This window comes from Halyomorpha halys, unplaced genomic scaffold, assembly GCF_000696795.3.
Source record: "Halyomorpha halys isolate HHAL.00 unplaced genomic scaffold, Hhal_1.1 Scaffold1382.1, whole genome shotgun sequence".
Lineage (NCBI taxonomy): Eukaryota > Metazoa > Arthropoda > Insecta > Hemiptera > Pentatomidae > Halyomorpha > Halyomorpha halys.
In genome coordinates this window covers 125,843-134,768 of record NW_027109974.1, presented here as the reverse complement: position 1 = coordinate 134,768, position 8,926 = coordinate 125,843, and the positions used below count along the sequence as shown (strand labels likewise).

At 39.7% G+C, this 8,926-nt stretch overlaps 1 protein-coding gene across 2 annotated transcripts in view; it reads right to left on the bottom strand.

The window, feature by feature from the left end:
* The window catches only part of LOC136795936 (uncharacterized), a gene marked incomplete at its 3' end in the record, with an annotated part of 115,567 nt that extends 108,104 nt beyond the window's left edge, over positions 1-7,463 (bottom strand). The window contains 1 exon segment of one of the 2 annotated variants that reach the window (XM_067048126.1): positions 7,437-7,463. 2 annotated transcript variants of the gene reach the window in all.
* Positions 7,464-8,926: the final 1,463 nt, after the last annotated feature.

Below are 8,926 nucleotides of genomic sequence, written 5' to 3'. Positions count from 1 at the left end.
AGAAAAAACATAAGTGTAAAATAACAGGGGTATAAAATGTAAAAAGGTAATATATAATAAGAAAAATTAAAGGTTGTGAATAGTAAATGAAAAGGGTAATAGTAACAGATAGATAAGAGAAGAAATATTAAATAAAGTACAAATAAAGAGATAAAAAGAGAAAAAAAATACAAATCAAATGATGATACAGAATGCATACCTGTTTTGACGGCAGTCAAAAACAAAGTGACGGTTGGTATTGGGAGGAGTGGGGATTGCAGTTATGCCACAATAACGAAAATAATTTGTAAAGTAAACATAGTAAAAAAGTATTTGATATAACTATGTCACTTGGAGGGAGTTACCACTACTCCATTCATAATATCAACAAATAGTCTCATACCAAAATCAACAGTGGCAGGCATGAATGGTCTGGTGGTGCCTTTTCTAGTCCCAGTTAAGAAGCAGGGACTAGAAGCGCTGCCGGAGGAGCTCCGAGAGAGGATCGGTGAGATTCCAAACTTATGGAAGAAAATACTGCGAGAGGACTCAATACAGAAGTGGAATGCACGGTGGGTAGCAAGCCAGAAGGGCGCTCTTTCTTTTTTTTTTTTTTTTATTCTTCCCTACCGTCCTATCTAGATTGAAGGCTAAATGGGTCCTCCCAGACTATTGGGTCTCACAGATCCTAACAGGACACGGGGGGTTTCGGGGAAAGCTGCAGAGCTTTGGAAAGATCATCGACCCCCGGTACCCAACGTGCGGAGTTCCTGAAACAGCAGAACACGTAATAATAGATTGCTCTGCCATGGAAGGACACCGAGCCAGGCTGTCGAGAAAGATCGGAATTTACGCCCTCGCCGAGTCGGACTTTCCCTGTTTGATATAAGAAGAGAATTATCCCTTCTTCAAGGAGTTCATTTACGGGTGGAAGGAGGTGGTGGGCCCCACACATTTCACGATGGGAAGGACTTGACCACCCAACATCGGCGAGCCACCAGAAGATAAGGAAGCTGACCCAGACTGAGACCAGGAGGGCTGGACCAGCCTGGTAAGGTAACTGCAGGAGGCACCCAGACGGATGCAGTGGACAAGGTGCAGCTCCATTAGTAAGGCGTTAAACCTAGCGCTGAACTGCACCACAGTAAAAAAAGAAAAAATTAATAATTGAATAATTAATAAAAGAATAAAATAAAAAAATGCCTGAAATGAATATACGAAAAAAAAAATAATAATAAATAAAATATTAAGGTGGCTGGACTTCTAGGTCCTCCACCTCAGATATTCAACCCGCAATAGCGAGAAAAACCGGATAATAATAATAATGAAGGCCTAACGAACCCGAAGGTTCGGTGCCGAAACCACCAAACGCTCTCTGCATACATCCTTCCAGTGATGCCCCTCCAAACCCAATTCCACTAAATCAGTTTTAACGCAATCCTCCTATCTACGTTTCGGTCTACCCCTCTTACGTTTACCCGTTGATTCGGTGTTTATTAACATTTTAGGGATCAGCTCGTTACTAAGCCCTACAACTTTACACGCCCATCGTATACGCCGCAATGCTATAACTTGAATTATATTTACCGGGTGTAGGTACCTTAATTCAGCGTTGTGTAATCGTCTAAAGTCTCCATGATGATCGATGTAAAGATGATCGATTCGAGCTCAAAAGAGGAGAATCAAGGATGAAAGTAGAGGAAAATGGCTCGACAAAGGTGACCTACAGCCAGCCCAAAACCACAACGATACCCTGGAAGAAACGGGAATACAAGGACGATGGAAGAGACAGAGGGGGAAATAGAGACTAGCGGTCAAGCCAGTATAGACCGAATAATAAATAAAAAGGAGGGCTTACCCCGGGAACGCACGTTCGCCGAATGTGCGCAGGAGATGGTGTACACCAGTGCACGAGAGGAGGAGTCGAGAATGGAGATAGAGGACGCAGGGTGGAGTAGAGTAACTTACACCCGCCCCTGAAACTTCGACACATCGTGGAGAAGGAGGGAGCAGAGAGAAACAGGTTGAGATAGGGGCATGGCAGATAGGAAAACGCACCAGGCCAGACCGAGGAACGGTGGTCGGAAGGAGGATAGAATATTTCACGGCTGTGGAAAAACAAGTCACCTAGTGGCCCGGTGCACACGTATGCTTCGAGTGCGGGGATGAAGGACACATTGCAAAACATTGCCGATACATATACCGGAGGTAGGAGACGGACCAGGGAGAATCTATATAGGTGAATGTCCAGAGGGTCAGAAGAAGACGTGGGCTCCCCAGATCCCGGGAGTTCCCACACCAACCTCAGCAGGGATGCGCTTAGGAGACAAACCAACTGGGGGAGGAAACTCCTGGGCCCTGTTTCATAATAATAGCTAATAGTATTAGTTCATAGTACAGGTGTAAAAAGTAGGTCTCGCAGATCCGGACAGGACACGGAGGATTCCGGGGAAAGCTGCAAAGCTTCGGAAAGAACATCGACCCTCGGTGCCCGACGTGTGGGGCCCTGAAACAGCAGAGCACGTGGTATTGGACTGCAACGCGATGGAAGGACACCGTGCCAGGTTGTCGAGAAAATGCGGGATCTTCGCCCTCGCCGAGTCGGACTTCCCTCTGCTGATGGAAGAGGATAATTACCCGTACTTCAGGGAATTCATCTATGGGTGGAGGGAAGTTGTCGGGCCAACGCACTTTACATTGGGAAGGGCTCGGCCGCCCGGGTTCGGCGAGCCACCAATGGAAGATGAAGATCATGATGACAGGGAAGAAGCAGTTTGAGACCAGGAGGGCTGGACTAGGCTGCGCACTGGAGGTGACAACCGGACGGATGCGGACCAAGCATGTTGGACGTACCGGATGGATGCTGATGGATAAGGTGTAGCCCCATCTTAAGGCACTCAACCGAGTGCTGGGCTGCACCACGTTTTCATAATAATTTTGTCCCCAAAAATTAAATGGTTCCACTATTAATTTTGTATAGACATATGAAAATAAAGTTTTTTAATAAAAGAGATGTTTATTGGCAGCAGTGGCATGCGCAATCCTAACGCACTACCCCACTGTAGCCGAACCCCGTATGGCAGCAATGCCAGGAAGGGGGAACAAATAAAAAATAAAAAAAAAAGGTGTAGAAAGTAGTCTGGTAATAATACTAATTTTTTTTCAAGATAGGGATGACTATTAGTGATATTACAGGAATTAAAAAATACTAAAGTGTAATTGTTAGAGTGTTTTCAACAGTAATTGTTATGGACGGGCGGGCTAAAGGAGTTGTCTGCCAGGGTTGGACGATGGAAGGAAAAACTTCGTACATACAACTTCCAAATTGTACATCAGAAAGGGTAACAAAATGTTGTCGCAGACTGGTTGTCCCGGGCCATATATGTAAACCCACTACAGGAGGCGTAACCATATGATCTGACGTGTGTGTCGATTTGCAATCGTATCCTACTCGTTGAGATGCGTAGGACGAATTTCAAGAGGGGCCTCATCCGCGCCTATCGTACCTTCTTCGTCTGATGATTCAGTATCGCGAACTGTTTTCCCTGATGGACCCGCCTCCTGTAACGGGTTTGCATATATGGCCCGGGACAACCAGTCTGCGACAACATTTTGTTACCTTCTCTGATGTACAATTTGGAAGTTGTATGTACGAAGTTTTTCCTTCCATCGTCCAACCCTGGCAGACGACTCCTTTGGCCCGTCCGTCCATGACAAAGGTTTATGATCCGTACGAAGGGTAAATCGTCTACCAAAAACATATGGACGGAAATGATCGACTGGCCAGACGATAGCCAAAAGTTCCCGTTGAAGCGCACTGTTGCGAGATAAAGTCTCCAGTTTATTCATCCTTTTTCGGTCCGAATATTTTGCGCAATACTTTATTTTCGATAACCCTAAAACGTTGTTCGTCCCTTAGAGTATGAGGTCACGTCTCACATCCATAAAGAACAGTGGGAAGGATAATAGTTTTGTAAATTCTAATTTTTAAATTTTAGATTGAAGGCGCGAGATAAGCAGTTTCAAAATTGAAAAATTACAAGCATTTCCAGCCTTCAACCTAGCTTTTATTTCCTCATCAATTTCCTTTCTTCTAGTTACCGTAAAACCTAAATATTTAAACTTATCTACCTATTCAAACGTATTTACTCTTATATCTGTCGGGGTTGCCTGGTCTTAGGCGATTGCTCCAGCCTGATATCCACATTACAGAAGGCCCACGACAAGACGTATTCAATAATAAGATAGGAACGGCCGTGCCAGAGGATGAGCCCTGGACACTGACGCTGGTAGAGGAGGTCTAGGTGAGAGAGTCTGAGGTAGAGTAACAGTTCTAGTTGCCGAGATGAAGCGGACTGACTAGAACTGTCAAGATAGGAACCAGCTTACTAGTTGCCGAGATGAAGCGGACGGACCAGTAAGCTGATAAGGCTAGGTGCAGCTCTAGTTGCCGAGATGAAGCGGACGGACTAGAGCCGGGGAGAGACAGGATCAATTACACTGGTTGCCGAGATGAAGCGGACGGACCAGTGTAACCGTTTAGGATTAGGTTACAATCTTAGTTGCCGAGATGAAGCGGACGGACTAAGATTGCTGGAGTGAAGGAGAGGAGATAGGCCATCGTCTTAGGTGTGCGTACAGTAAAACAACTTTTGCGAGCATAGATTGGCAATGAACTTCTCTATCTCAAGCAGTGTATACGCCACCTGTGCCATGACTAGACCCAGGAAAGGATGTGGATCTAAGATCAATTAAGGGGATTCAGAGTCCCTTATTTATAGGCCTAGTCCATGCGGCTGTGACCGAGAGGCGGTCGGTACATGTCTGCTTGAGATAGGTTCGTGCATTGCATTGTTATTATTTATTATTCATTGTACATATATTGCTAAGTATTATGTACAGAAATTATTAAAATATAAAAATGACAATGTGTTTTTACAAAATAATGCAATATGTAAATTTGGGAGCTTCAGTGAGGCTCGAGGTGCTGTGCTCTGGTGAGTTGTGATCGCACCGCTTGCTCCCTCTCGCTACATATCTCTATCAAAGAAATTGCTCGCGTTTCTAGTGCCAACTATGTATTTTGTTTTATCCGTATTTATTTCAAAACCTAGTTCCATACTGGGGTTTATTAACTTGGTTCTATTTAGTTCTGTAGTTTCTTTGTCCTCACCCAATTATACCAAATCATCAGCATACCCAAGAACCGATTTTTTACCACCCAAAGTTAAACCCTTTTCGGTATCCATCACACTTTTAAAGACGTATTCCAGAGCTAGATTAAATAAGAAAGATGATAAAGAATCACCTTGTTTTAAACCCAACCGAACCTGGAATTTCTCAGAATAATGATTACCAATTCGTACCTTATTAAACTTTTCGGTCATGGACATCCGTACAAGAATTACTAACTTCTTTGGTAATTGCTGTTCAATCAGAATATTATACAGTTTCTGGCGATCAATAGAATCGTAAGCCTTTTGGAAATCTATATAAGGCTGATCAACTACCCCATTGTATTCCAATTTTGTCTGCAAGATTTGTCATAATGAAAAAAATTAATCGATAGTTAAACGATTTCGTCTAAACCACATTGATTGTCTCACATAATTTCTTCAGCGTATTCCGTGATTCGACTAGTTAAGATTAGCGTAAATATTTTATAACATATAAGACGGAGTTAGATACCTTGATAGTTATTACAATCCGTCGTCGGGCCCTTTTGAATAAATCAAACATATAAAACATATTTTCTTACTATACAAAATATATTTCCCAACATACAAAACATATTTTCCAACTGTCAAACCACATTTAGAAACAAAGGTTGTAGTTTTTGAAACCCTTGGAAAATCAAAATCTATGCTTAGTTTTTGAGAAAACTGAGGTTTCTCCCCCAAACATTTTTTATTTTACCAACCTTAATACTTGAATATTTGGAGATTTTATTTTTTAATTTTCCACTTAACACGTGACATTTTGGTGCTGAACTCATCTTTCTATATCAAACCTGTGAAAGAAAATAAAAGGCCTTTTGCTCAGACAAACTTGTTGCTTTTTTATTGAGGCTCCTCGGCTCTTAATATTGCTATGTCTAGATTTTAAACCCTTCATTTACCTAAATATAATTCATCAAAATCTAGAAAACAAATTTGGGATCCTCACTAAATAAAGTATATATTCATTTCATTCCCCATGAGATGGAAAAATTAAATTACGAGGGCAGAACCTGCAGCTCCTCTCCAAGATGAAAATAAAATTACTTTTTTCTTTAAAACTTCTTTGTTGTAAATATAACAGTGACCTTTTTTATCTTCTTAATTGAAAAAGTAAATTGTATATTCAAAATTTACGTTAAAATATATTTTTGACATTTTTGATTAAGTGTAGTAGTACAAATAGTACCCTCGAAAACTCCGGGTTTTGCCATCTTGCCATTTTTAAATACGCAGTACTTGTTACAATTTATCATGATACATAATTATAATAATCTTTAGAATTAATAAGGTAAGATTTATAGCCCTTGTGCTATTTGTACAGACTGTTGTAAGGTTGAAAAAATGTATGTTCCCCATATAATCTGAAATATAATAATTTATTTTAATTTACTTTAGGAAATCAATATCCTGGTACGTTTAAAGGTCTGTGTGTATATATATGATGACTCAATTGGATTGTACACAGAATAATTGATCTGAGCAATTACAGCATTCTCCAGATCTCACAAAGAACAAATATTTTAATAAATATGGTCATGAAATTAATTTCCCATTTAAAGTTTAAGCCTGGCTACATGCCTGCCATCCTGGCCATCCTGAAATCTTCAGGCCAACATATAAAATTTAAGAACAACATTTTTTTAAAACTTTTAATAGAGGGGAAAAACAGATTGTGTTTGTAATTCAATAAAAATGTTACTTACTTCTCATAGAATTGTTCAAGTAAATTTTTAATCAAACTACAATATTATTCTGGTTCTTAAATTGAGAATTCAAAAAATAATATTGAGGTAATTAGTAATTACTCAATTTTTATTGTCAACAATACGGACATACTCATAATAGCCGTAGTGTATATTGCCGTTTTCCTTCAGTAGTGGCACATCTGACAAAAATATTTCTTAATTTTATTTAGAATTTCAAGTGAACTTATTTCTAAGATAGTGGCGCAGACTGCGGTTACTTTCTTTCTGACTTCGTACTGCACACTGTAACAACGCTATTAGAGTTGCTATTAACTAACCCAAGTCTACATTATACCGTATCGAACACCAAACACAAAATAAAAAAACATTTTTTGTTAGATGTGCTACTATTCAAAGCAACGATTTTTGTATTAAATTGCTTGTGAAGTATATAAATTACGTTAAGATGCTGACCAGGAATATGAAAATTACTGTTTTTAAATAAAATAATGCTTGGTAGTAAAGAAATAATTAATAAAATATTATTGCTTACCGAAATGCATACTTCTCAAAAGATGATGTGAGACTGGGAGGTCTAACGTATTGTGTTAGTTTACACAGGTGTTGCTAGAGCTGTACGTATCACCTAGCATTGTTTAATCAACGGCAACTTAAATCACCAACTCTTAAAATATTTTTACGCTTATACCAATTGTCAGATTAAGTTGCTTATATATTTCATAGGTTAATTCAGATCATATGACTGAAGAAAAAACGATCATTAGAAATTCTCTATCTGTTTATTACGTGATACTTGGTAGCACTCTAATATAAAATAAATTAAAAATAATACAGTCAATATCCCCTGTGTGTAATAATAGGGCAATGGTGACTTTTTAGAAATCAATCCGGCATTGTTCTATGAAACGGCATAAAGACTGTATTATGTAGCTACCTGATTAAACTACTCTTAGAAGAAAAATGTTTTTGTTTATCCCAGTGGCTAATACGATAGCTTGGGGTCCTCTATAATGTTGCATCAAACTTTCTCTTTGTTTCAAATGTTTAATCCTTAATCTTGTTAATATTGAAAAGGTTTTCCTGTTTAACTTTATATTAATAAAAATTTAAAGATATATTTTATATATATTTTTTAAACAAATATTTTTGGTTCACATGACGTAATTGCCAGCGGGCAGCAAACATCTGAAGCCATCGCTGCTTAGAGCAGGTTCCCAACCACGACACCCTTATTGGACGGAAAAAAATTTGTGACACTGCGACAATTTTAGTGTTTTTCCTTAGGCCAAGATGTCATGGCGGCAAGAACAGATCAATGTTCGCACCTCTCTGCCTTTGCTTCCTTTTCATATAGGCAGTTTTTCGAAATAAGCTCTTAAACTTTGTAAACAGTGTGTTTATAAGCAGATCTTTAAATCAGGGGATCGGATACTTTTTGTCATAGGTATTCTCGTTCAGCATTCTGTACCTGGCACACTCTTCTTTTTAACCGCCCACAATGGACTATCGTATGGGGATGTATTATCAATAATTATGCCCTGGTGTTTTTAACTTTTGAGCTCTTTCCGGATATGGTGGCGTATTGCCTGTCCTCCTCTCTCCCACATATGTAACCTTATCTTCTTTTAGTATGATCTCACGTACTGTCTTCCCGGTTTCCCCAAGCATGTCTCCTTCTTTAAAAAAATATCTTCATATTCTCTCCTAAGTCTCTGTCTCATTGATTGAGTGCTCCGACTCTTGCGCCGTCGGTATTTCATTGTCGATGACATTCGTACATTTTACCCCCAAACTAGTTCTCCATTTTCTCTTGATATTCTCGCTCCCACCGTTTCTGGTATATCAAATTCCATAATTACTTTGTATTCCTTAGCCATACTTCCTACCATATGTACCACACAAGAGCCACCCAGGGTGACTAACTTACATTGGCATTTCTTAATCTTGTATGTCCTCTCTCCATAACAGAGCTTTTGCAAGGCTTCTCGGCACATGACGGTGTTGGAACTGCCGGTGTCCAAC